Here is a 26048-nt window from a genome sequence, read left to right as displayed (position 1 = left end):
TTTTGTTTCATTAAGTTATCAAAACTTTATGGGAGAAGAGCATGATTCCTTCACCTTGGCTGAGTTGCTTGCATCCCTCAGGAGAGTTTTGAAGAAATGGCCCGGACTCCTCTGGCTGTGTGGTGACCAGAGAAGCCAGCAGTGGTTTATGAGCCAAAGGAAAGGGGTACAGTCTGTCCCCAGGGAATTAACAGGCAGCAGCCAGCTCTCTTGGGAAGCAGAGTGCTGGCCATGGATTAATTCTGGGAATTTAGGGAAGTCCCTTGTCCTCCATGTGATTTGAAAACTTCTCTGTGAATGAGACCTAGACCCTAGGTCTCCTGGGGTGGCTGCTCCCCATTTAGGTACCCAGGGCAAGCCTGGGCAGGGCATAGCAAACATTCTGGGCTCAGACACACTGTCTTTTCCTCTCAGGGGGGTTAAATTTGGGGGGTTAAATCTTGCCAGCATCAAGTGAAATTCCTAGGCAGCAGAGCAGAAGGGACAGCAAGCCACCCATGCTGGGGGTTCTGTTCTGCGTCATGTAGCATGATGGAGCCACACAGCCCCCGGCCTGCCTTCAGGTCAGGGATATTTCCTCCCTGTCAAAAGGCTTTTCAATGAAATCATCACAGTCAGTCAGCAGAGAGGGGTGGAAGGTGGTACCTGAGCTTCCAACATTGTACAGGGGAAAATGGAGTTAAGAGTGTGATGGACAGGGTAAGAAAGCCAGGTGTGAACTCTGCCCCTTTAGGTTATAAAGTCAATTGCAAGCCAAAAAGTTAGGTTCAGTGACCACGGTGGCAATCTTATAAAGTAACATCTGTCACCGTGTGTTTGTTACCCCCAGAGGCATTGCTCTAGCAGTGTAAAAGGCCTTTGGACCACCCCTGGATGGTATTGTATTGTCTATTCAGACTGAAAGCGTGCCTTACAGCCATGCTGTTCCTGTGACATCCAGCCCCAGACACCCAGCTGAACGCAGAAGTTCAGAGGAACAAAGTACAACAAGGGACTGCCGAGGGTGAAAGGAGAAGCAGATCTGCCCTCTTGTGTACAAGGCATCTACTGCAACTTTTTCTAAATTAATATGAAGTTCATTTATTCCTTGTAGTAATAAATACAGAAAAGATGTTAACACTTTGAGTGTTTTAACCTCACCATAAAAAGAAGAATAAGAAAATAAAGGATGAAGGATTGGTTTATTTCTTCACAGGAATTGGTTTGTAGACCTGAAGGTAACCAATGTGTCTAGCATGATCAGGAGAAGCTGCACTTAAGCTATCAAACTAGAGACTATGAAAATACAAGTAGTACCAAACCCCTAAGAAGATAAATCTGATTGCTAAGGAAGCTCAACCATCTGCAAAATTATTACCCATTAAAACTAAACTGTTTTGTTGCTGTTATTGTTTTGTTTTGTTTTTATTGAGGATGCAAAGTAGCTTGAGTGTTTTCACTGCATTCATCACAGCAGAAAGGACCAAGAGAGAAGATTTCAGCTGAGGAAAGCATATTTGGCCAGTCTTAACTAAACCAGAGAGGGACAGAGGGCAGCCAGCTTCATGGGGCTGGGAAGGTCAGACTTTCTATGTCATTCTCCTCCTTCCAGCTGTTTTCTTTTGAAGCTTCACAGCCAGTTCCTTTAGTCCCTAATATACCCAAATCTCATGTATGAGACATGAAACTTTTAAGAAATTATAACCTGAACAGCTTCTCTGGACTCACAGATCAAAAGATCAGACTCTCAGAGAAAATGTAGCACAGGTTGTTTCAAGTGCAAAGCTCAGGCTTGTCTTGTCATGGCACTGGCAGATCAACCTGCCAGTTTATAAGCAGCTGCTCATTTTCTGTTTGCAAACAACGTAGTAATGTCTAGGGGTGAAGAGTAGAGCTTGTTCTGGATTGGACTTCTAGGAACAGGGTGTTCCTTTCCTTTTCCCTTTCCCTTTCCCTTTCCCTTTCCCTTTCCCTTTCCCTTTCCCTTTCCCTTTCCCTTTCCCTTTCCCTTTCCCTTTTGAAAAAAAAAATCAATCAAATAAAAAAAAAAGCCAGGGCACTACTACAGAAGAACCTGTCAGTAGACAATGGATTTACAGCTGAATAGGCCAGCTGTAAATGGAGTGAAATCTGGATGCAGCTTTAAAACACAGGCTACAGCAAAAGGTGCATTTTCAATTTGTCATCACTGTTCTTAAAATCTGCTAAGTCTGATGGCATCAGTTTTTCACTTTACAAGGAAAAAGCAATTATATTCTAGGCCTGAGGATATAGTAATATACAACAAACTAAACAAATTCTTCAGCATATAAGAATTCCATCATCCATAAAAGTGGTAAATGCTGTTTAGGTGCATTTCCTTACAATTTTCTTGATTCTCTTTAGAGGTTTTTTTTTTTTTTTTTTTTTTTTTTTTAAGAGTTCCAGTGAGATCAGAAATAAAGCAATCTCATGTGAATTATGCTGGTTTTGTCTGAAGCAAAATTACACCAGCAATAAATGTGACTTGGTGGATCCTATCTAATATAACTTCATTATAAAACAACACTGATATCCCTTCTTACCACAAGACAAACAAGAACATAAAGTAAAATAAGTAATTTCTGCCATTGAAATAAAACCAATAATTATTATGATTCCTTCTCCTCACTCTTTACCTTTTACCTATTTCAGACTTATTGAAGATCTGGGGGATTTGTGCCCTTTTGTGCTTATTTATGCTAAAAAGTTGTGTCTAACATCTGGGCTTGCAGTTTGAAATGGTACTGGGGACAAAGCTATTTAACTGCATCATAAAGCAGGCTGCAAAATATTAGATGATTCTGTTAATTATTTCTCATTAAAAGAAAGGCAAAAATAAATATACCTTGTAAGTCCTCTTTACCAAAAAAATATTTAAACACATTGTTTTTTGGTATCAGATCCATTCTTTCATGTATATGTGTATGTATATGCATATATATGCACACATATATAAAAGCCACCCAAGTATCTTCCATTCTTCTAATGTTTGTTTCTTCCCTTCCCAGAGGGCTGAAGCTCATGCACAAGTAAAGTAAAACACACAATATCCCCCTCCTTGTTTCTTCTTAGGACACATCATGCTGGTGGATGTGAATTATCAGTTCTCAGAGAGGGGATGCCCTTGAATCCAGAAGAAGTGGAAGAATGTGGAGATGCCTTCTCACCTTCTTTAATTTGCCATCCAGACTCAAACAGAAGCCAAGACATCCTCAAGAGGTCTTTGGGCAATCACAGCACTGATCTCATTTTTTGCCATTTTTGCAGGGATGTCTGTTTCAATTACAGTCATTACAGTGTGGATGTTTTTGTGTAAATTTTAAGGTCTATATTTTAAAAATGGAAGGAATCTGCAATAGAGTCAGCAGTTGGCAATATCTGAATGACTAATAGCCAGCAGAGGTTAATGTCCCGTAACTTCCTCACAGGCCATCAACCCTGAGAGCTGATCATTAATTGCCTGCAGTAGCCTGTGCCATGGTCATTACTGCTTAGTTATTCAGGTGAAATGAATAGTACCAATTTTAGGACTTCAGTTTTCATAAATGGAGAACTCAGCCTTTTTTTCCCCCAACAAATTCCACAGCCAATCTGACATTATTTTTCTCCCCACTTTAATAAGCAATGCACTATGCTTGTTAAGCTTTCATAAAAGTAAAGACTTTTTCTATGTATTAGCCTATAGAGCAGACAAATAGCCGGATTATATTCAGTTATTGATGCATCACTGAAAAAATAACCACAGAAATCAATCATGGTAAGTAATAAATGAATGAACTGGAAATTATAGGAAGAGTTGCATCCAAACAGCAGAGCAGAGGCAGTGTGTGACTTGGTCCTAATTTCTGTTCCCCAGTCACAGGGGAACCTTTGAGCTCAGACTCCTGGGCTTCCCTTCTGAGGAACCACAAGGCATGGGGCAGCTTTGTTTCATCAAGGTACATAAGTTGTACAGGGCAATCTTCCCAAATCCCCACTATTTCAGCCTCCTTGATTACACTGCAATGTAATTCATAAGCCAAAGTTGCTTTAGGTTTGTCTTGGTAAGAAAGTCTTGTAGAGAGTCTCAAAATCATGTGCCCTCATTTTTGCCCGGGAATCCAATAACTCTACTTTTCCACTATTTTTTTTTCCCAACAGAGGGAAATGTGTGAGTGCAAGACTGTGGTGAGCTCCAGCTGATCCCTGATAAGGATGTGTCAGGCACTTGGTCTCACAGGTACGTCTTTCCTTCTCAGGGGAAAAGTTTACAGGCAAATCAAAGATAAATGCATGTGTACTTGTTTTTAGCACTCAGGAAAGGTATTTAACCTCAAAATTACTGAGCCATAAAGTGCCAAATTCTTCCCATCCCAGATGAAACTTTGTGCAAGAAATGACACACCAGATCTGCTTTGCATGGATAACCACAAATAGCAATTACAAAATTACCTCCTGGGCATGTTTTTTTATGGTGAAACTCTGTGGTGGGAAGAGTCAAAGAGGTCAAACTTGTCAGTCATAGCAGTTTCTCCTGCTTTGAATATCAGTGAATTTGTCAGTTATAGGGTGAGGAGAAAAGAGGCACCAGAACCAGCCCATGCCCAGCAGTTCACAGGCAAAGATTCAGGGAGGTTTAGTTCCATGGTCTTGATACACTTCATCAGAGGTCACTTCTCAGCAAATCATTTTCCTACTCCAATGTACACCCAGAGCCCTGAAGCTTGTTCTGACAGTGTATAGTAGAGTGTGTCAAAAATTCTTTGCAATCTGATTGTCCACTATAAAGTACTGTTGTGACCGTGTTTGCATGCACTCAAAAGCAAAATCGTAAGACAGCTCTGAGTGCCTTGCTTCTGACAGCTCTTTTGCTCTTACTGGCTGGCAGACCAGTACCCAGGCTTAGGAAAGGGTGTGGGGAAAAAGGGGCAGGAGAATGTGAGTCATCACTTCTGCTGTTTTTGTTATGAACACCATTCTGACCACATGCCTCTGTTTGTGTTTGTATGCATTCAAGTTCAAGGCATGGGTTGACAAATGGTGTGTATCAGACAGAGTTTGTCTTCAAAGGATGCTACTGTTGGCTGTTTTGGGGACCTTGGCCTCATGTGCTTGAGAATGCCTTCTTAGGCATTAGGTACTTTCATTCATTAGGTACCTTCTTTTCTTAGTCCATTTGCAGAAGGTACAAGCAGTGTCCTGCAGAATTCTGTGTTTCACAAGTCTTCTCAATGCAGCACTTTCTGCAGGTTCTGCTGGACAGAGTGGGATGGGAAGCTCTCAGTTTCTTTGCACAGCTGAATGCTGTGAAAGCTTGTCCAGCAAAAGCTAGGACAAGAAAAAACATTTGCTGGGGAACGGATGTAATATGAGCGTGTTTGCACAAGTAAATTAAACAGGGCCAGACCATAAGTTTGAGCACTTTTCCTCCATATGTCTGTGCATCTTATCAGTGTTTTCCCTGAACAGTTTAGGTCAGTCTGCAGGCAGTCCTCTAGACAGCGTCTAGATGGAACTCAGAGGTTAGGATGTGACAGGACCACCCCAGCATGCCTGGACATGACCACACTTGGGATTTTGGAAAGGAGAAGGAGTATAGAAAAAGCTTATCAGCCTAAAAATTGCAAGATGGAAAATTGCAGAATCTGTAAATCTTGAAACTCCTTTGTTTGCTTTTTTTGGTCTGTTATTAGTTCCCTTTTAAGTACTCTCCAGCGATGGAAATAGAGTCCCTATTTAAAAGAGTTTATGGAGAAAATGAAGAAGCAATGTAAAACCTGATGTAAAGAAAAGAGAATGGGGAAGAAGAAGATCTGGTTACAAGCTCTTGACAGGTCTCCTGCATTCATATACAGGAATGTATATCTACATATATATGCATATATGAATACATATATGTATATATACACACATGCACATATATATATATATACACGTATCTATATAGATACACAGATTTGTCCATCATGGTTGTCTTGAAGATCTAGCATATTATGGTTATCATATTACTGTACTACTTGTCAGGTGCATGACAGATGTGAGCTTTTTGACAGGAAAGGATGAGAATGTAAAAACCTTTCTCTAGAGGTCATTTCATGCATGGAGAGCTGCAAAAGGGAGGGCAGCAGAATGAGAATGGGAAATGGAGAGTGAAAGGATGCCAAGGGCATTATCAGGAAAAAGTGATAGGAAGAGAAGATCAAAAGATCAGGGATGGAGCTACATAGGGGCTTGATAGTAAAAGGGGCATACATGTATTTTTTAAGCTGTGAAATGTAGGGAAGATAGGCTTGGAAAATGTGAGGGCATCAGTGGTGTGTGCACTGTGATGGAGGCTAATCCATTCTTAGAAAGGGAAAAAGAGCTAAGAAATATTTTTGGTCCAAATGTTTAGGTTCTTCCTTCTTAACAAATAATGCTGCTGCTGCTGCTGATAAATCCCATGGACTGTGTGATTCTTAAGATTTGCTTCTTGAAGCTTTTCTTACATTTAGAGTAATTGTCCACTCTTGCTCACACAGTCAGGTCTCACACAACTCATCTCTCAGCTGTTCCAAAGACAGAGGTAAAGCCATGCATTTGGAGGTGAGGAGGCAGCACCACAAATGGCTCCTGTCTGATCAGGCAAAGGCTGCCCACATCTTACATCACCTAACATGTCATGTCACAGATGGGACAGAGTTTCGACATGTCAGGGAGGTGTGTGTCACCCATACTCAAATAGGTCCTGATTGCTGGCATGCTGCCCTGCGACAGCTCAGCATCCCAGTGTCTCCTGTGCCCTGGGACCTCTCCTTCCAGACATCACTCCTAATCCATTATTGTCTGTTGTATCAAGTAAAAAGAAATTTGACAGTATAAAGAAAACAGAAAACTTTAGGCTTCTACCTTCTCTACTGAATTAATCATCTCTGGCAGATTTGTGGCTTCCTACGACCCTTGAGTTTTACTGTCTGCTAGCACATCAGGCACTGATTTTCCTCTCTTTTTCCCCTACAGCAAGCATTACAGTGATCTTCTCAACACTGACAGGAACAGGGCTTATATTTCCAGTAAAAGGGCACCATACTTAGCTGTGCAGGGCAAGTGAGGTTAGGGGATAGGTGCATGGGAATAATAAAGGCACAGAGGGCAGCAGACTTTCAATATGTTTATGCAGTTAAATGTAAGAAGTTCAGACACTATCATTTATTTTTTTCCATTGTTCACCAAGAAAAGTCTCTTCATGTTGTTTTCTCTCAGTGAGTGCTTTCGTATTTTTCTTAACCTCTGCATTGCAGTGCAGCTAGGCTGTTCACATGAAGATATACTCCCTGCCCTGGGGAAGATCCAAGATAAGCAGAGAAGTGACATACAAATGGCAAGGGGGAGAGAGCGATCTAATCGACTGGCCACAAGCTTTGTACATTAAGATAGGGAAAGCATACACAGAAGAGGAAAGCTGGTTTCTGCTGGGAGAGGTGAGCTTCTCTCCCCCTTCTCTTCCTTGTCCTTGTCTTTTATCCCTTGTCTCCCTTGTGTCCTTTTTGTACTTCCTGTGCTGAGATGTTAGGCTTGTGAGTGCTGTGGCGTGGCCTGTGTACATATATTGGCTGCTTAGTTTGTTTTCTAATTTAGCTTGCTGCCTGTGTCTCAGCTCATGGCCTTCAGCCTGGCACAGGGGTGTCAGCTGTTCCTTGCTAAAATTGGCTCCATTCCTCTTGCTGTCTGGTGAATACCTAACACCTGCTGATGGTCTCTGACTCTGAGAATTTTCCCATGTCTCCCATATTGCACATAAAGACGGAAAATGAGCTATTTTTCCACTCTTCCCTTTCTCACACCTAAAAAGTCTTTTCAGGTGTCAAATCTGAATTCAGCAATACCAAAGGATTTCCTGCACTTTTATTTCTCTATGTTGTTCATCTTTGGGTGGAGCTTTTGAAACTTCTCTTCAAAACCATATGGCCATGGTTGCACAGGGGACATTATGTAGGGCTCCTGTTGATGTTACAACACACTCGGGCTGCTGTGCAATGTACCTGTGAAGCTGAGGTGACCAATTCTGCTCCTGCACCTTGTAGGATGCTGTGGTGTGTGCCCAGGAGGAAGTAGAACCTACCTTTTATCTCATGACAGATACTTTAACATACAAGGCTTGTGAATCTCCTGGCGCCAAGCTCTAGTGGGGTGACAATGCTGTAGAAGATTTCAGAGGTCTAACGCAAACACGGTAAACTTCCTCTACAGTGAATATCTTGGCTTTGGAAGTTCTGGCCAGGGGAAAGATGGGCATTTGGCTTGGCATCTCTGCTCTTCTGATGGCTTTTTTCATCCCCCTTTCTTACTGACACTTCTGAAAAGAGCTGTCAGATCACAGCTGCCTGTTTCACACCTCTCTGAGTGAGCAAGGACAAGGGCAGTGGAGCCAAGCACTCATCCCTGGCTGTCACCCAGACAGCCTTTGTGCACTTGGGCAAGTTGTCAAATCCTCCACCACCCCTCCCCACCACACCACATTTAACAGAACTCATTTTTGAGCTCCCCAGGATGTCTCCTCCTCTGCAACCACTGTAGAATCATCAGTCTGGATCCATACTCCGTAATTTCATGCACGTGACTGAAGAACCTGGTAAACATCTCATCCCCATCATCACCTTTCTTTGTGGTCACTGGCCAGAGACAGGCACTTCCAAGTAAGATATGAGGTGGGATGTAGTGGTCTAGCATGAGTCTGGGCTGCAACTCCCCCTCTCTCAGTTCACAGCACCTGGAGAAAAGGTGCTGAAGCCGGGGTATGAATGTTTCAACATGTTGCCAAAGTGACTTCTGAGTTGGAGCATCTTCAATGAAATGTCTGAGATATGATGGAGAGTTTATATCCATTTGCTGGGAGGACTTTGTCTGCTACCTGTTATGAAACTCTTCCCAAATGCAACTTAATTGCTTAGCCTTACAATAAATTGTATATTCCTGACTTTTCAGGAAGAGAAGAAAGTGTGTTTCTTTCTGTGAATGCCACAGGAACAGACACATTGATGCCTCATTCCACTAAAAGCGATGTTGCCTTTCTCAGAATGCAGATAATGTAAGATACAGATTTGTAAAGTAACTTCTGAAAAGGCTACTTCAAAAAAATCTAGCCTCATTAATACAGACGGAGAACTTCAAATAGCCTTTGCAAATAGCTAGTCTTTGCTGACCTAGCTTATAGAAAGGTGGAGATTTAAGCAAAGGAAAGGTCCCAGTGAAGTCAGTGGGCTTAAAACTAAGGACAGACTAGCAGGATCTACACGTACACAGAACTAAAAGTAGGCTGACATGCTTTGGCAGGGTGAAGCCCTGCTGTCAGGCTCACTGAGGTGACCCAATTTCTTTGCAGGCCTCTGCAGGGGAAATGCTCACTCCTGCAGTTCATCCCTTTCCTTCAGTGTCATTAGTTCTTATCCTTCCATGTCAAACTTTGCAGAGGAAGGCTTTTGCTGCACTGCTGAGTGTTGGGAAATGGCAGCTAATTTTCACTTGTGGTTAAGGAGAGGCTTGTTTGATTCTAGCAAAAAAACCTGTCCTGAGTTTCCCATGTGATTTAAGGGCTGGAAGGGAGATGGAGTCCTATTTTGTCCCCTTCTCAATCAGTGAGCAACTTCATTGATGTGAAATTTTAGATAACTGCCCCTCAGGGTGGTGGCAGCTTGAGCTGCTGGAGAAAAGCTGTCCTTCTTTCTTCCCCTCAAGTAAAGCTTGAGGCTTAATCCACTGGACAACACACACACAAGGATCTACCTCCATAGCATAAACAGGTGATGGAGGCAACAGCTAGGGCTGGTACAGAGGAGGAAAATGGTTTGATAGCTGCTTTGAGCTGCCAGCTGTCTGAAGACAAGATTAGGATTCAGATATCTTGGCCTGTATCCAGCACTGCCTTTCTTATGCAAATGTCTGTATGTTATTTGATTTCCATTTTCCACAACATCCCCCTCAGTAATATGTAGTTAATATTTATATATACTTAGCTAATGCACAGTTTGTATGTACACACTTCACTGTGGTTCTGCAGACTGGTTAACCAAACTCTGTCCAGATCCTACCCTGCCTTCAGATTTGTATGGGTGCAAAGAGGTTCACAATTTATCTGGTGCAAAGTGCTTGAGAAGTGAGAAAGAAATTTAATTTTTCAAGCAAAATATTCAGTGCTAAATAAAGTGGGGTGGTTTTTTTTTTTTTTTTTTTTTTGTACATTACTTTGGAGAAGGAGATGCCATAAAATAAAGCATCATGGAGCAAGGACACTCCTGGAAAGCAAGCACGCGACAAACAGGTAAGAACAGGTCCTGTGTCCCCCATTGTATCTCTGCCAATGACACTGTTTGTGTGACAACATTCATTCAATTGACTCAATATCATGCAAGGATGTACCTAAGAAAAATTCAGTGCTTGATAAGAAATCATGCCCAGCTAAGCCACAGCCTAATTCTTTATAGGAAACAAGGCTACCTGATTTTTTCATGATTGTTTTTGTTGCAAATAAAGGAGTTGTAGAGTCTCCCTTTTACCACCAGAGGTCATAAGCAAAACACCGCAGTCCCTCAGTCACTCTCCAGGAGGGAAGGAAGTGGGAGAGTCAGCAGAAGTATTCCTACACTCTTGCTAAGTAAAATGCAGGCGGTAACCATAAGGATCCCCATCAAATGTGAGGGAAGATACCCAGGTTAGCAGTGCAGCCATCAGTGTGCCAACACGGGAGTTGGGAGACAAACAGGCAGAAGGGCACTGCTCTCACACTGCTGGGTGTAACACAGATTTGTTGGAATATTTTGCCCTTTTGTATTTGCTGATTCATGAGCACTAATGCAGGAAACTTTCCGTGTTTTGCAAGAGGTAAGCAGAATCTAAAATCCCTTTTGAAACCTGTGTGAATATTCAAAAAAGGCACTTGCAGCTTCCCTCAAAATTAACTTTTCTTATTTGTAGACACATTTCAGGAATACTAGAAAGCATCTGAGCATGATCAGAAACTGAGAGAGGGAATTTTCCTGACCATAAAGCCTGGATCAGCTTGTGGACAAGAAATACAAGCATGTGATTTCTCTGACTAGCCATAGGCCATGAAAATTGGAAAGGCAGCAGAAATCTTAGGAAGAAAATCAGTTGAAGTATATCCAAGCTGTAAAACTTTAAATAGTTATTAAAGTCATGGATTGTAAACAGTGTGCACATCATTTGCAAAAGGAAATGTGCTTTCAGACAAATTATTTACAACAAATACCTTCATCTCTTCTCCCAGTCCCTTTGAGCACAGTTCTGAGCAATGTATGTTGGAAGGAAAGGATAGGGGGTGGCAAATAAAAATTGACATTATTAAAATCAGAAAATGTCGAGATAAGAAACTCTGCTCTGCTGTAAAGCACCATCGTGTCCCTTCTGGAGCTCTGTGTGCTCTCGGTTACTGGTGTCCAGGATTAGTCGTCTTCTCAGGAAGAGCACACATGAGGAAAGAGAAATGGCATGAGGCAGAAGTAATGGTACTGATGAGGCAGAATTTCTCCATTTCCTCCACTGTTTTGCAACTGTACAGCACATATATTTCCACTGTAAGCAAAAATGAGTAATTACATTTATATTAAAAGAACCCCACCCTGCTGCTATAGGAAAGTCTCACAGTTTGTTTTTACTTAGAGATAAGACTCTTAAAAAAGATGAGGCTTATTTCTCAAAATTGGTAAAGCACATTTCTGAGCAATGACTAAAAGTAAGCTTCATTTTCAGTGAGTTATCACTTACAACTCTGACAGAGAAGTTTATTACAGAAGTCTTGACAGCTCATTAACTACCTTACTGAAGAACACTCGTGCTATAATAAAACTACCATCACTCCACCTTTGCAGCTAGAGAAAAAATGAACAGGCCATTTACATATTATATTCAAACAACAGCCACAGAAACATAAGCCTCCAAGTCTCAAGAGAGTTCCATGGTGGGGTTTCAGTGGGCTGTGGGAAATGCCTGTCTCCTGCAGAGGAAGGCCACCAAACCAGGGCTACTCCTCAGCTGCCCTTTGCCCAGCCCATCCAAGATCTTCTCAGCCACTTGTCATCCACTTCCTCAATCCCTCAAGATTTCTTTCTGTTTCCCTGTAGTAGGGGGATGTTGGAGTGAGCAATGGTTTCTGGGGCAGTTTGGCCATTTCTAGCACCTCCCCACAGAAAAGCTGTGGATCCACCTTCTGTTCCTTTGATGCTATATTAACCATCCCTTCTTCTCGAACCTGTTACCTAAAATCTCTCATAAAAAGCTCCAGGATTTAAATACATCTCACTGATGCAAATCAAACCAATTATACTGTGTACTGCTCTTAGCAGAGGAAGTTTGATCTCCCTCCCTCTCATTATAACCTGATAAGCTGGCGGGCTTGAATGGGCTCCTACCCTCCCCTCCCTCCTACCCCTGGGTCTTCTCCACAGCAAACACAGCAAAATTCTGTAATTTATACAGAAATAATATTTTGTAGCTCTCCTGTCATACTTATTTTTCTCCTCCACTCTCTCTGCAGCTTGTCATGTCTTTCTTTAAAGTATGGTTATCAGCCCTGGATAGAGTAACACTCTAGCAGGAAACTTATTGTTATGGATCAGAGAATGTTAAATACTTCTGGTGTCTTGCACATGACATTCCTGCCAGTGAATCCAAGAATGGGAGTTGTCTTTTCTGCAGCACCATCACACACACATTTTTAGCTTGTGAATCACAGCAATTGCTGAATTATTTTCCACTCTAATGGTGACTTACCGTTAGTTCTTCATTGTGTATTTCTGTATTCACATCTTATGACTAAAGGAAGATTTTTCGAATTTCTTTTTACTGAACACCCTGCAGACCTTGGATCATTTCTGCAGCTTGTCAAAGTAATTTAAAATGTTATCCCTGTCCTCCAAAGTACTTGCATCCCTTCCAAGTTAGCTGTCATCTATGAATGGCAGAAAAAAATTGTTTTTCAGTTCTATTCTACAATCTCTTAACATAACAAAATCTATGGTAAACCCCTACTGAACATTATTTGAAACACATCCATGTTTGACAAAACCAAAACCAACTCTAAGCAGGTTTTTCCTTCAGTGTGCATGTCCACCCATGAGCTAGATATTTAAGGTGCTGTTACAGTGGGCAGAGGTTGAAGACGTCTTTGGCTCTTTGCCAAGTGAGCAATGAGTGACCAGGTGAATTTGTTGTCTGAGCTGCACAGTGGTGCCCTCAGGACAGCCATACAGGGCATACAGCCATACAGGGCAGGAAGATCTGACAAAAAGATTACTTTGGAGATTGGTTTGACATGATTCTTCTCAATAACTCAGGATTATCAGCTTTCAATCACTGTATTATCCTTTGGATGCTTCAGTGGTGTTTGCTTAATAAGTTTGCTCAATAACTTGTTCTATGCACCAAAGTTACATTCCTTGAACCCTAGCTCCTCAGACTGTTCTCCACCTTGTAAAAATGTATGCCATGTTGCCACTTCACCCTTCTCTAAGGCATCCCATAACCTCTTGAAAACAATTGATAAACACAAATAGCTTCTGCAAGATCTGCCAGTGTGTATTTCATTGGGTGTTACCAATTTGAATGATTCTACTTATCTAAATGTTGTTTACACTGTTCTTTGAAAGTGCAGCCTGCATTTCTAATCCCTTATTAAAATAGTGATAAATATCTAGTCTTAATTAAGTGATGAGTGAGGTTTAGTGATGAGCGAGGCTGTTGAATGCTTTGATCCTCATTGCTTTTCACCTTTGTGAGCTGGTGGAACTCTTATTTTGTTTGTTCTCGTCTAGCTTTCCCTGTGTTCCTCAAGGTTCTCCCTGCTCCTTGCTCTTTGTAAGACATTTTACAGCTTAGCCATTCTGAATTTAATATTACATATTGTGGATGTGAGGACTAGTGGAGAAAGATTGTTCTTCCTTCCTGAGAACCAGACGCTGGATTCAGTTACTATTAATATTATCTGACAACAGTATTGAAAACCAATGATGTCAGGTTTTGGCTTTACTGTATCAGTGCTCTATTGCTGCTTGATTAGTTCAGTCTCATGCATGAAATGGTGTATGATTGCTATTTTGCAGGCTGTTTTGAACTAGTTTTTATGTAACAACAGATGATATGAGGCAAAGTTGAAGGATACAGGCAATACCCTATATATAATCATATTTGGTTTTGCGCCTGTGCTTCCAGCATGTTCTTTCAGGTCTCTGAGATAATTTTGCTATCATGTTTTCTCTTGTACTCACCTCAAATAGGAACCTAGACATTAAGTTATTAAACAAAGTCATTTAAGAGAAATTATTTGTTTTTGTTGTGGGGTGGTTTTTTGTAGTTGTTGATTGGATTTTTTATTACTTTTGATCAATTTGAAATGTTTATTAAAACTATAGAATTTCTGGACTCATTGAAAATGTTGAGCAGCAAAGGGAAGACACATTTGCTAATGGAAAGTAGCCCATCATTCAGCACGGTTGTGATTAAAGCTTAAAATGATCTTGGATGCGATCTTTTGAACTCCAAATTATGGCTCATATGACAGATTGATTCAGAAAAGGTTTACACTTCATTATGCTGTAAGATGATGGATAAGCTTGCAACTGCATTTGATCAGTGAAGTGTAGGAACAGGTCAGATGAAGTAGCAGATGGAGCGGGTTGAGAAATGAGGATAGAAAGTTAATTGTGGCCAAGATTAATTTCCTTTATTTGACTATGTGGGAGAAGGGTTTGAAATTGTTTCAAAGGTGTTTCTAATTTCAGAAGACAATGAAAGTATTTAGCACTGCACATGACTTTAGGCATTAAATTTAATCTGTAGATTTCAAAGCACTGAACAAGCACAGCTGTTAATCTACTTGCTTGCGTCTAGAAGGAGAGGCACAGACAATTTAGTGAACTGTTACTCCACTCCAACTTTTCCACAGCAGGTTTGATGCAGAGTCTGCTGTCCCCAGTAGTACACTGGGGATGTAACACATCCTCAGACCACAGACCAGGCATAGAAAGCCAGCTCCTCTCCTAATGTCCTTGGAGAAAATTGTAAATGGGGTCTGTTCTTCCTCGAATAGCCTTTTGAGTCCCAAGTGAAATCTGCATGTAAATGGGTGGAGACAGGAGTGTCTTTGACCATAACTTAGTGCTGTGTCAGGATGATATCCTCGTACTTAACAGCTAAATGAACCTGGTGGCATCTTGCAACAAGGGGCCTGGTCTGGACAGCTGGTTTGTCAGGATCTTAGAGGCATACACATGCACCTGGCATGCAATTGTCTTTGTGCATCTGCTGCATGCAGAACATATAGCCATTTGTACAAAAGTACAGTGAAAAAAAAATTAATATTTCCCATTAGGTATGTGGAATCTAGATAATTTATATGCACTTTTCCTAAGTTATATATTGCTTTCTTCTTTTTCTTATACATTGTAAGGTTTCCTGCGTGTCACTGGAGTTCTCCGTGCTCCGTCCCATAACTGTGCATGAAACATCCTGTCATCTCAAGTATAGTTTGCAGTACCCTGTAGCTTGTGATCCTCTGTGCCCCTTAGAGATCACTGACTGATTTCTTGCCCACTGAAATCAAATGCCAAAATCCTGTAGACTTCAATGACATCAATGCTTTTCCCCTCTGTCTCTGAGATCATTAAGCAGAAGCCATTTGACTTTATGTGGTGGCTAACAGCTGGCCTGGAGGCCTCACAGTCATAGATAACCCTGATTATAACTTGACCATATAACTATGACCAGTCTATGCCATTATGGAAAAGAAGTAAACATCCCTGGGAGGAAGGCATTGAGAAGCCAGGAGATTTAAATTCAAACAACACCAGCCAATCCCTGACAAGCATGGACACAGGCAGCTATTGGCCAGTGAGCTGGGTGGCAACCAAATTTAGCCAATTAGGATCAACTGTGCGGGTTTTTTGAAAACCCTATAAAAAGGAGCCGCACTCAATAAAATTCGATGCATGAACTGCAGAGTGTCGTGATGTGTCTGTCTCAACTGCAACAACTTTACATAGTGGGTGTGCCATCATTGTGAATAAGCTGCCAAAAGAAAGGGAATATGAATAGTTTTCCAATCATTTTAGTTCTTCCGCAAATGTGGAGTTGTACACAGACCTTTCAGTTTTCTCAGTATGTATCCTGTCAGTTTGTCTCCTCTTGAGAAAGTCCAATATTGTAGATGTCACAGTCATATTATAAAGCAGCCATTTCACAAAATAACTGATTTCACAATGTGATTAAAGCATATTAAAAATATCATTTGCTGTATTTACAAATCCTGGCAGCTAACAGGGGCACTCACAAAGCAGATAGGAATCTCTTCAACTAGTGTTTACAAATTTGGGGTACTTCACTGAATAAGAGATTTTTGCAAAGGAATTTTTTATGTAGGGGTAGCTGTGTACTGATGCAAAGTAGAAGGGTAACTTTTCTTGAGCAACACATTCAGATGCAGTCCAGATCATGTCAACTAAATAGGACATCTCCTGGTACTTAGTAGTGGTGCAAAAATGGCAGATAGTACTTATTACATCAAAGGAACTGGAATTGGTATGTGGCACTGATCCCGCAGATGTTACAGAGGCAAAATGGCAATGAAGTAAACAGGAATTTTGGCTGAGCTGTGCCTCTTATAATCACATGGCTTTGAAATCTGAAAATGTAAGGCTTGAGTCCAATCATTCACACTCAGAATGGGAAAATAAATGAACACATAGATAATGGTATCATCTAATGGTATCTTCTCATATAATTCTGACTTCTCTGGACACTTCATGTTCTGTCCATTTAAACAAAAGGAAGTGTAAAAAATTCAAAATATTACTGTATCTAACCTCAAATTTTTAAAAATTATTGGAAGTATAGTTATTGTTGTAATCGCATCATATAGCAACAATTTTGACAACATTGTTATTATAGAATGTTACTACATCACAGAACAGAGTAACCTGTATGATGTAACAATACATTACTGACTTCTATAGCACTTTTCACCCAGAGATATCAACATGCCTCACACAGAAGAGCAGTATTAGTGTTGCTATTATAATTACTATTATCACTAGCCAACAAGAAATGTGCGTGTCTGCACAGTGCAGATGAATGCAATCAATGTATGTGTACAGAACAGAAATGCCTGTAAATATTAATCTGAAATATTATTTCAATAGCACATTTCATTGCATAGCAACACAACTGAAGCTCTTTCTAGAAGGGCTAGGGAAAATTATTTTCTACCAGTTTATTCACTCAATACAGATGACTGGAGAAAAGGATAGTGACCATGAAACTAGCATTAATCTTCACATATAATTGATGACTTAATTGTAGTAGTCTTTCATGAAGCTAAATAATCACTAGTTGATACAGAATTGTTCTCAAGATTTACAGAGTAAACACCCATCACATTTTAAACATCACACAATAGCCCAAGCTATAATTATCAGTTCATCATTAGTATTGTTAAACATATCACGTAGACACTGGAAATCAATCCCAAAATACCAAAACCTCAAGCAGCATCCTAATTGATATAAAGCAACCTTCATATTCAGGTTATTGTCTGATTTTAAATTACTGTATTTAGCCAGAACTCTGGTTCTGCATTTAAAAGCATGATCCAGCATTTTGAGGTAAACTATCATGTTACCATGAAGAAAAAACTGTCAAGATAATAAACACGGGAAGTAACAGAGAGATGAACTCCAGCAGCGATAGTGCTAGAATATGTTATTAATTTTGGATTAGGTGTCAGTGATGGGTTTAACATTTACACTAGAGATCAGGATGGAAGGATTCCTTCCTGTCTTTCTTTATCAAAAAATGGTCCCCTTTATGACCTCTCTGAAGAGTGATATGTGAACAATTTATAACTAAACTATATGATGCTGCTAAAGCTCCGGCAAATAACAATGGTTGTTGGCAATTATAAGTTGCAGCATGCCATAGAGAAAGCTTTGTTGGGAGTTTGCCAGTTTGCCACCATTTTTCAAAAGATGGTGGAAAAATCTTTATTGAAATTGGGAATATATTTGAGAGCAAAGCAAATGATTACCTTGTTTAGCCAACAACTTGTCCATAGTGCAGTTGGTAACCATCTGCCTTTGTACTATTTGTCTGTGGCTCTGGCTGTGCCTGACCTACATGTGACACTTCTGAGCAGATGTGCATCAGGATACAACAGATGAGAGAATGCCAGCCCCTGCCAAAATGACTCCACACATATTGGGGAAGATGAATACCAATAAATCAGGATCAGGTGGGATGCATTGTATGGCTTTTTCAGAGTAGAGAAACAGCTGAATTGTTTTATCTATTAAATGAATGGATAAAGGATTTAGTAGTAATACGTCTTCCTGATGTATTTGTCTTAAGCAGTAATATAACATTTGTGTCCATCCACGACCTTTTATTTTCAGGGCATTAGAGACTGAAACACAGGTCTGATGTCTGGAAATCGAGATCCTCCAAAACGACATTAATTCCATCCTATTACCTTCCACTTACCTTCTATTCATACTTCATTTAACTTGTATGACTGACGAAGGCATATTATCAGAGTTCACAGGCTCAGAGCATATATTTAAGATATTACAGAAAATGGATGAGGGGAGAAGGGGAAAAGGATACTTAAAAGTGTTCAGCAGAAATGAGTTGAATGCAAGTACGTTGGAAGAGGGGCTCTTGAAATCTATGCAACAGCCAAGGCAGGAAAAGTGCTGGGCTGTCAACAAGCATCATGGAAAAATGGAGATAACCATGTGCTCAGCTAGTATGCCATATCTGTCTGATACAAAGCAGCCTGGAATCTGGCATTTTGTGCTAGGCTCTTGTCATCTGGAAGACGTGTTCAATTGGTTAGCCAAGGAGGGCTCATCGTGAGGAATTTTTGAGGGACATGTTGATGTTGAGAATGACAGGGCTATGTATAGGACTGAAACTTCCATTTTGCCATCTTTTCACTATTAGCTTTACAGTTCTGCCAAGTTCTTCTCAACATAGTAGCGTCTTTAATTACTACAGTATTTTTAACAAAGCCTCATCTAAAGATCTGTTTAAAACCAGACAATGCCTGTTAAAAATACTTTTTATAGTGACTTTTTTATACAAAGAATGAAAATAGTTTCCTTATCTAATGTCTGCATGTCCTCCATCATCAGTGGATATATCACAGGCAATTTATAAGCATTTTTAACAATGTGGTGAACTACATGAGTCAAAATGCCAGAATTTTTCTTAAAAAGAACAAATGGGCAAAAATGAGAAGCAAAATTGATGAGAAAACAGAATACATTTGATTTAATAAGGGCGCATGCATCTTTTCAAAGGCAGATGAATAAATTTAGAACAGAGGTATTTGTGCCTTTTCATATTATGATGATTATTCATATCAATAGTACTAATTTAGCTCTATGTTATTTTAATCCAAATATGTTTTCAGAATCAAAAATAAATTTTAGATATCCCTGAATACACACTAAATCTGCATATTTAGCAATAATATTTTCCCTAGGACTGACTTCCTCACAATACGCTCTTAGAGATCTCTTTGTTTCCTGCTCTCAGTTCAGTTTTTCACCTGTTGCAGACATTACTGAGAGCCACAAATCTAAATGCTGTGATCTGAGTGGTGACTACTTCAATAAACTGTGTTACATTTTAGAAAGCTGAATTAGGACTCTTTCCCTGAGGCATAAACATTCCAGGGCCACCAGGTGGGCGCTCGCAGAGTCCTTCCTCAGTGATGCTTGGGAACTGAGAAGCAGTGTTTTTCTCCATACATGTGTTCAAAGAGTAGAAGAGTTTTGCAAATTGTGTTGTTTGGCTCACACCCTCTTTATCTCTCTGAGTGCTGGCTGGTCATGCAGTTCTGGTTTAACCTTTCTGTTAACGGGTGACTAATATGCAGTTAATACTCAAGTAACACCACAGGTACCTGATCCCTGTTGGGCAAGTGACTATCTCCCAGAGGCTTAGCTCTTATAAAGGAATAAAACAAGGCCCTCTAGAGATAAGCCTAGGGTGGCACACTGATGTTTGAGGGACTGTGCACTTGATGCACTAGAGATGTCCTTTGATTTGCCATCTCAGTGGAGGTAGGGAATGGAGATCCATGTGGCAGCTAAGACACAAAGGAATACTGATGTGTTAGAAACCACAGAAATGCCTGAGAATGGTCATGTAAGAATTAGGGCTTCTTCCTCACTAAAGTAAGAGGAACAATAGCCCAAATGAAGTGTATTTATACCAATGCACACAGCATGGGCAAGAAACAGGAGGAGCTGGAAGCCACTGAACAGCAGGAAAACCATGACATGGTTGCCTTCATGGAGACATAGTGAATGACTCACACATCTGAAGTGCTGGACAGCTCTAAATTGCTCAGAACAGATAGGCAATGAAGATGTGGTGGAATAGCCCTGTCTGTTAGGGAGTGGTTTGATTGTCTGGAGCTTAATGATGGTGATGACAGAGTTGAGTGTTTGTGGTTAAGAATCAGGGAAAAGGCTAACAGGGCAGATATCCTGGTGGGAGACTGTTATAAACCAGGATGAAGAGGCAGATAAAATATTGAATAAGCAGCTGGGAGCTGTGTCATGATTTCTGTCCCTTGCTCTGGCAGGAGACTTCAACTTACCAGACATCTGCTGGAAATACATCACAGCAGAAAGGAAACTGTCCAGGAGGCTCCTGGAGTGTATGGAAGTTCATGACATCTTGACATAGCATGTGAAGGTCCTAACTGGGGAAGGTGCCCTGTTGGACCTGCTGTTCATGAACAGAGAAGGACTCGGGGTGATGTGACAGCTGGAGGCCATCTTGGGCAAAGCAAAGGAAGGCACCTTCAGTCAGTTTGCAGGTGACAACAAATGAATTAATTTTACTTTCTTGGAGAATTAAGGAGGGGGGCCAGCAGAACTGCTGCCTCGGACTTCTGGAGTGGGAGACTTTGGCCTCTTTAGGAGATGGTTGAGGGAGTTCCTTGGGAGGCAGTTCTGAGGGGCTAAGGAGTCCAGGAAGGCTGGACATTCTTCAAGAAAGAAATCTTAAGGCACCAGAGAGCCCATCCCCATATGCCAAAAGACAAGCTGGTAGGGAAGAAAACTGGCCTGATTGAACAGAGTGGTTTGGCTGGAACTCCAAAAAAAAAAGGAGCGTTTTCAGCCTTTGGAAGAAGCAGCAGGCAGCTCAGGAGGATTGCAAAGACGTTATGAAGTTATGCAGGGAGAAAATTCAGAACAGCCAAAGCCCAACTAGAATTTAATCTGGCTACTGCCATAAAGGACAATAAAAATATGTCTATAAATACATCAGCAACACAAGGAGGGCTAAGGAGAATCTCCATGCTCTGCTGAATGGAGAGAAATATAGTGACAAAGGATAAGGAAAAGGCTGAGATGCCCAATGCCTTCTTTTCTTCAGTCTTTAATAGAAAAACCAGTTGTTCTTCAGGCACCCAGACTCCTGAGCTGGAAGACAGGGACAGAGAGCAGAACTCCCATAATCCAAGGTGAAAGGTCAGAGACCTGATACACCACTTACACACATGCAAGCCAGTGGGACCAGATGGGATCCACACATGGATACTTAGGGAGCTGGTGGAAAGGCTGACTGAGACAGTCTCCCTCATTTATAAGCAGTCCTGGATAACCAGGGAGATCCCAGGTGTTTGGAAGTTGGCAAATATATTGTCCATCTACAAGAAGGGCTGGAAGGAGGATCTGGGTAACTAGAGGCCTGTCAGCCTCACCACAGTGCTGGGGAAGGTCATGGAGCAGATCATCTTGAGTGCTGTCATGCAACAGGTACAGGACAGCCAGGGGATCAGGCCCAGCCAGAACAAACCTGGGTTTGTCAAAGACAGGTCCTGCTGGACCAACCTGATCTCCTCCTATGACAAGGCGACCCATTTAGTGGATGAGGGAAAGACTGTGGATGTTGTCTGCCTGAAGTTTGCTAAAGCCTTCGACACTGTCTCCCACAGAATTCTCCTGGAGAAACTGGATGCTCATGTCTTGGACAGGTACTCTGTTCTTTAGGTAAAAAGCTGGCTGGATGTCTGGGCCCAGAGAGTGGGTGGTAGATGGAGTCAAATTCAGCTGGCTGTCAGGTGCCAGTGGTATTTCCTGGAGCTCAGTACTGGGGCCAGCTCTGCTCAGTAACTATTGACGACTTGGATGAGGGGAACGAGTGCTCCCTCAGTAAGTTCACAGATGACACCCAGCTGGGTAGGAGAGTTGATCTCCTGGAGGACAGGAAGACTCTGCAGAAGGATCTGGACAAGCTGTATTGATGGGCCAGGGCCAGTTGTATGAGGGTTAACAAGGCCAAGTGCCAAGTCCTGCACTTGGGTCACAACAATCCCAGGCAATGCTACAGGCTCAGGAAAGAGTGATTGGAAAGATGCCTGGCAGAAAAAGACCTGGGGGTGCTAGTCCACAGCTGCTGAACAAGAAAGCCAATGGCATCCTGGCCTGTATCAGAAATAGTGTGGCAACTGGACCAGGGCAGTGACTGTCCCCCTGTACTCAGCACTGGTGAGGCCACACCTCAAATTCCTACATTCAGTTTTGGGCCCCTCACTAGAAGACATTGAGGTGCTGGAGTCAAGTGAGTGAGTCCAGAGAAATACAGTGCAGCTTATTAAGGTCCTGAAGCACAAATCCTGTGAGGAGCAGCTGAAGGGGATGAGGCTGTTTAACCTGGACAGAAGGAGGTTCAGGGCCAACCTTATCACTTTCTACAACCACCTGAAAGGAGGCTGTAGCCAGGTGGGGATCAGTCTCCCCTCCCAAGTAACAAGTGATAGAACACCAGAAAATTACCTGGAGTTACGCCAGAGGAGATTTAGATATTAGGAAAAAAATTTTCACCAAAAGGGCAGTCAGACATTGGAACAGGCTGCCTGGGAAAGTGGCTGCATCACCATCTCTGGAGCATTTTAGAAGAGATATAGATGTGGCACTTAAGTGCAGCTTCGGCGTTGTTTTCCCTGGTCCCGGGCAGCTCCAGAGAGCCCAGCTAATGGCGCTGCTTCTCAGCGGGACCAGGGCTGCCGCGCGGCCCGGGCACTGCGGCATTCAGCGCACCGGGGTGAGGCTGGCTGCGCTCTGTGGCCAGCGCTGGGACAAGACAAAGAGGCGAAGGAAGGCGCCCCTTGTCCTTGCAGTTGGCTGGAGAGCTTTTATTGTTGTGTGGAGCAGCGATGGAGAACAGCGGCTACTCCCTAGCACCACGTGGACAAAATGGCGCTGGGACCAAGGGTGCATGGGATTTTGTAGGGGGCGGGCCGATGGGGGCGGAAGCCCCCCTCACCCAATGGGGACAGGCAACGGGGGAGTGACGTGGACCATGATAACCAACGGGAACACGACAGGGGCGGATACAGGGCTCCGGGATGAACGGGGTTGTGGGGACAGAGTAACAGACACAGAACTCTCAGGAGTGAACAGGGGGGTGGTTACAGGACTGGCATGGTGATGCTTCAATGGTGAGTGACCCAGAGTGAAACACCGCGGGGGGAACATGGGGGTACACGGGGGCACACAGAACCGGCTAACTAATATATATCAGAACCCCTAATCTGAACCCAAACCCGGGATGCAACACTTAGGGATACGGTTTAGGGCTGAACTTGGCAGTGCCATGTTAACAGTTTGACTTGATGATAATAAAGGTCTTTTCCTGCCTAAATGATTCTAAGATTCAATGATTCTAAAAGGTGAGGCAAGAGGAATTACAGTGTCACATTCAAAATTCCCAGGCACTTTGCAGCTGAGACAGGACCTCCCATCAATATTTTTATCCTGCATTTTCCACAAGAGCTACAAGGTCTTCTAGTTAACTTGATTTTTAAAGTAAGTAGCAGCAATTTGCAGAACTCAGGAATAAAATTATGTCAGAATGACAATATTTAAGGCTGAGCAAGGAAAAATTGTAATACTTTCTTCTGCACTAATGATTTGAGAGGTATACCTAGACTTTCGGGAATAAGGCTACATAAATTAATTTTTTTTTTGGTGGCTTTTATTGGTGCAATCTTTTTGTAGGTTTTCATTACAGCATTTAAGCTCCAAGATTTCCTTTACAATCACAAAACAATAGATTAACCTCAGCACTAAGGAAATAACCCTTTTTTCCCTGGAAGTATTTTTAATAGGCTAACTTTTGTCCTGTTAGGAGTAATACAGAGAAAACAAAGCCTTGCCCTAACAGAAAATCTTTGACATACCTCCAGCAACAATGGTCAAACTGTCTAAATGGTCTCAGAAAAGTGGGTAGTCCTTGAGATTTTATGGAATGAATGCCAGACACTAATTTTTGATCTTTCAGAGGCTGCAATTCCTGTCACCTAAACGTAGGCATCTATAAAAGAGATGTCTCCATCTGAGCTATTTTTTCTTATCAGCAGAGAGAAATAAGCCCTTCTCCCTTGTGATTCATCTTGTCCTGAGGTAATCATCCAAACCAGATCAGATGACTCATGAACTAGAAATGTATGTTTCTATCCATTAGTCTAGGAAGGGGACCCTGGTCTAACTCAAGTGGAGACATCTACCTGGCAGATGCCTGAGGTTAGGTGAGATGAATGCTATCAAGTGTCTCTCCAGCATTTCTGTCCTTGGTAGAGTAGACAGGAATAAAATTATTCAAAAGAAGCATTCAAAATAGGATCTTTCCATGTAATAGTTTGCTACAGGGCATGGTCCCTTTCTGAAAGGAAGGAAGAGCTGAAAGAAGGCAGTTTCCCTGGAAGTGATTAAACATAAAACACAGAAGTGGTCTCCATAAAAATTTAGGGATGCAATGAAATTGTACTTTGCTGGTCTACAGAGGAGCCATCTTTTGGAATTCTAGAAATAAATGAAAGATATGAGATAGAGAACATGATAGACAACAAAGATCCCACATACTCTTCTCATCACCCTGCTCATTTAGGGGGTGGGGAGTGGCAGGTTCATCATCAAGGATTGTGTTATTAGAGGGATCAGGAAGAAAAGAAAGAACAATAAAACATTTAAAACTGATTTTAAAATTCCAGGTATATCTTTGAAGAATATGAAATACTCTATTTCCTTTTGTATGCAGTATATATCTTATTTTAAAATAGGTCTGATAAGAAAAACAGAGCAGAACTCCATATTTATTGCATTTCTGGAGATGTGCCTGTATTTATTACCGGCATCTGCTGTTAGTGACAGATCTTGAGTAGAATCCAAAAGTCCTGAATAACACTTGGCTTTCTTTATTATGGTAAAAAAAATTGCTCTTGCAGGCTCACTGCAATTAGCAAAGATTGTATTTTGTTCTGCATGCCCTTTACTAGCAGTAATCCAATATTGAATTGCCTCAGAGGGTCTCAGCAACAACTGGGTCAAACTCTCTCATAACTCTTTCTGCTTGACCTGGAAAATTGACATTTCTATAGGAGTGCACAGTATATATTTATATGGTCAAATCACCAAGTGTATTTCAATCTTGCACTCAGTTCTTCATTTATTCACCTTCTGTTTATGATTTATTTGAAGTTTGTCCATATCTCAATTTTCTTCCCAACATATTTAGCCTCTAGATAAAGATCACTTAGCTGCTAGCAGGAGCAGAATTCATCTTCATACCATGTTTATACTGAGCATGTTCTAATTAAGTCAGTTAAAGCAGCTATCTGCAATTCAGAATGTCTGAGCAGTTCTCCATTCATCAGTGATCTCCTGTAAACACTTAGGACATCTTGACCTTGACTGGTTGTGAGCATAGAAAAGGAAACATGACTGAGATTCACAGGCTGCTTCTTGGCAGTAGGGTGGCAGCATTTTAATCTGCTTCTCCAAGTTGTTCCTAGTCATGAATGCAAAGAACCAGGAGGAACAGCAGCAACTTGCGGAGACCACTGAGGCCTCATGGCAGGAATGCAGGGTGCCAGGAGGGGGAAATCTCTTGGTGGGGTCAGAGACATGATGTGATATGATGTAGATTCTCTATTTAATACTCATGCAAGAAACTGGGTAAACCATATTTTTCTCCAATGTGAATGAAATATATTCTTACTTGAT

General features: G+C 41.6%; 1 protein-coding gene and 1 long non-coding RNA gene across 3 annotated transcripts in view; one reads left to right on the top strand and one right to left on the bottom strand.

Annotated features, from left to right (window-relative positions):
- FHL2 (four and a half LIM domains 2) overlaps positions 1–26048 on the bottom strand; it is a 142047-nt gene that overhangs the window by 72942 nt on the left and 43057 nt on the right. The window lies entirely within an intron of this gene.
- Positions 17022–18259, top strand: LOC128803131 (uncharacterized). Its single transcript, XR_008435645.1, has 2 exons — positions 17022–17108; positions 18158–18259. It is a non-coding gene; the product is annotated as an uncharacterized LOC128803131 (long non-coding RNA).

Source organism: Vidua macroura, chromosome 2 (genome assembly GCF_024509145.1).
Source record: "Vidua macroura isolate BioBank_ID:100142 chromosome 2, ASM2450914v1, whole genome shotgun sequence".
Taxonomy (NCBI): domain Eukaryota; kingdom Metazoa; phylum Chordata; class Aves; order Passeriformes; family Viduidae; genus Vidua; species Vidua macroura.
Note: the sequence above shows the minus strand (reverse complement) of the source record. Positions and strands in the feature narration are given on the sequence as shown.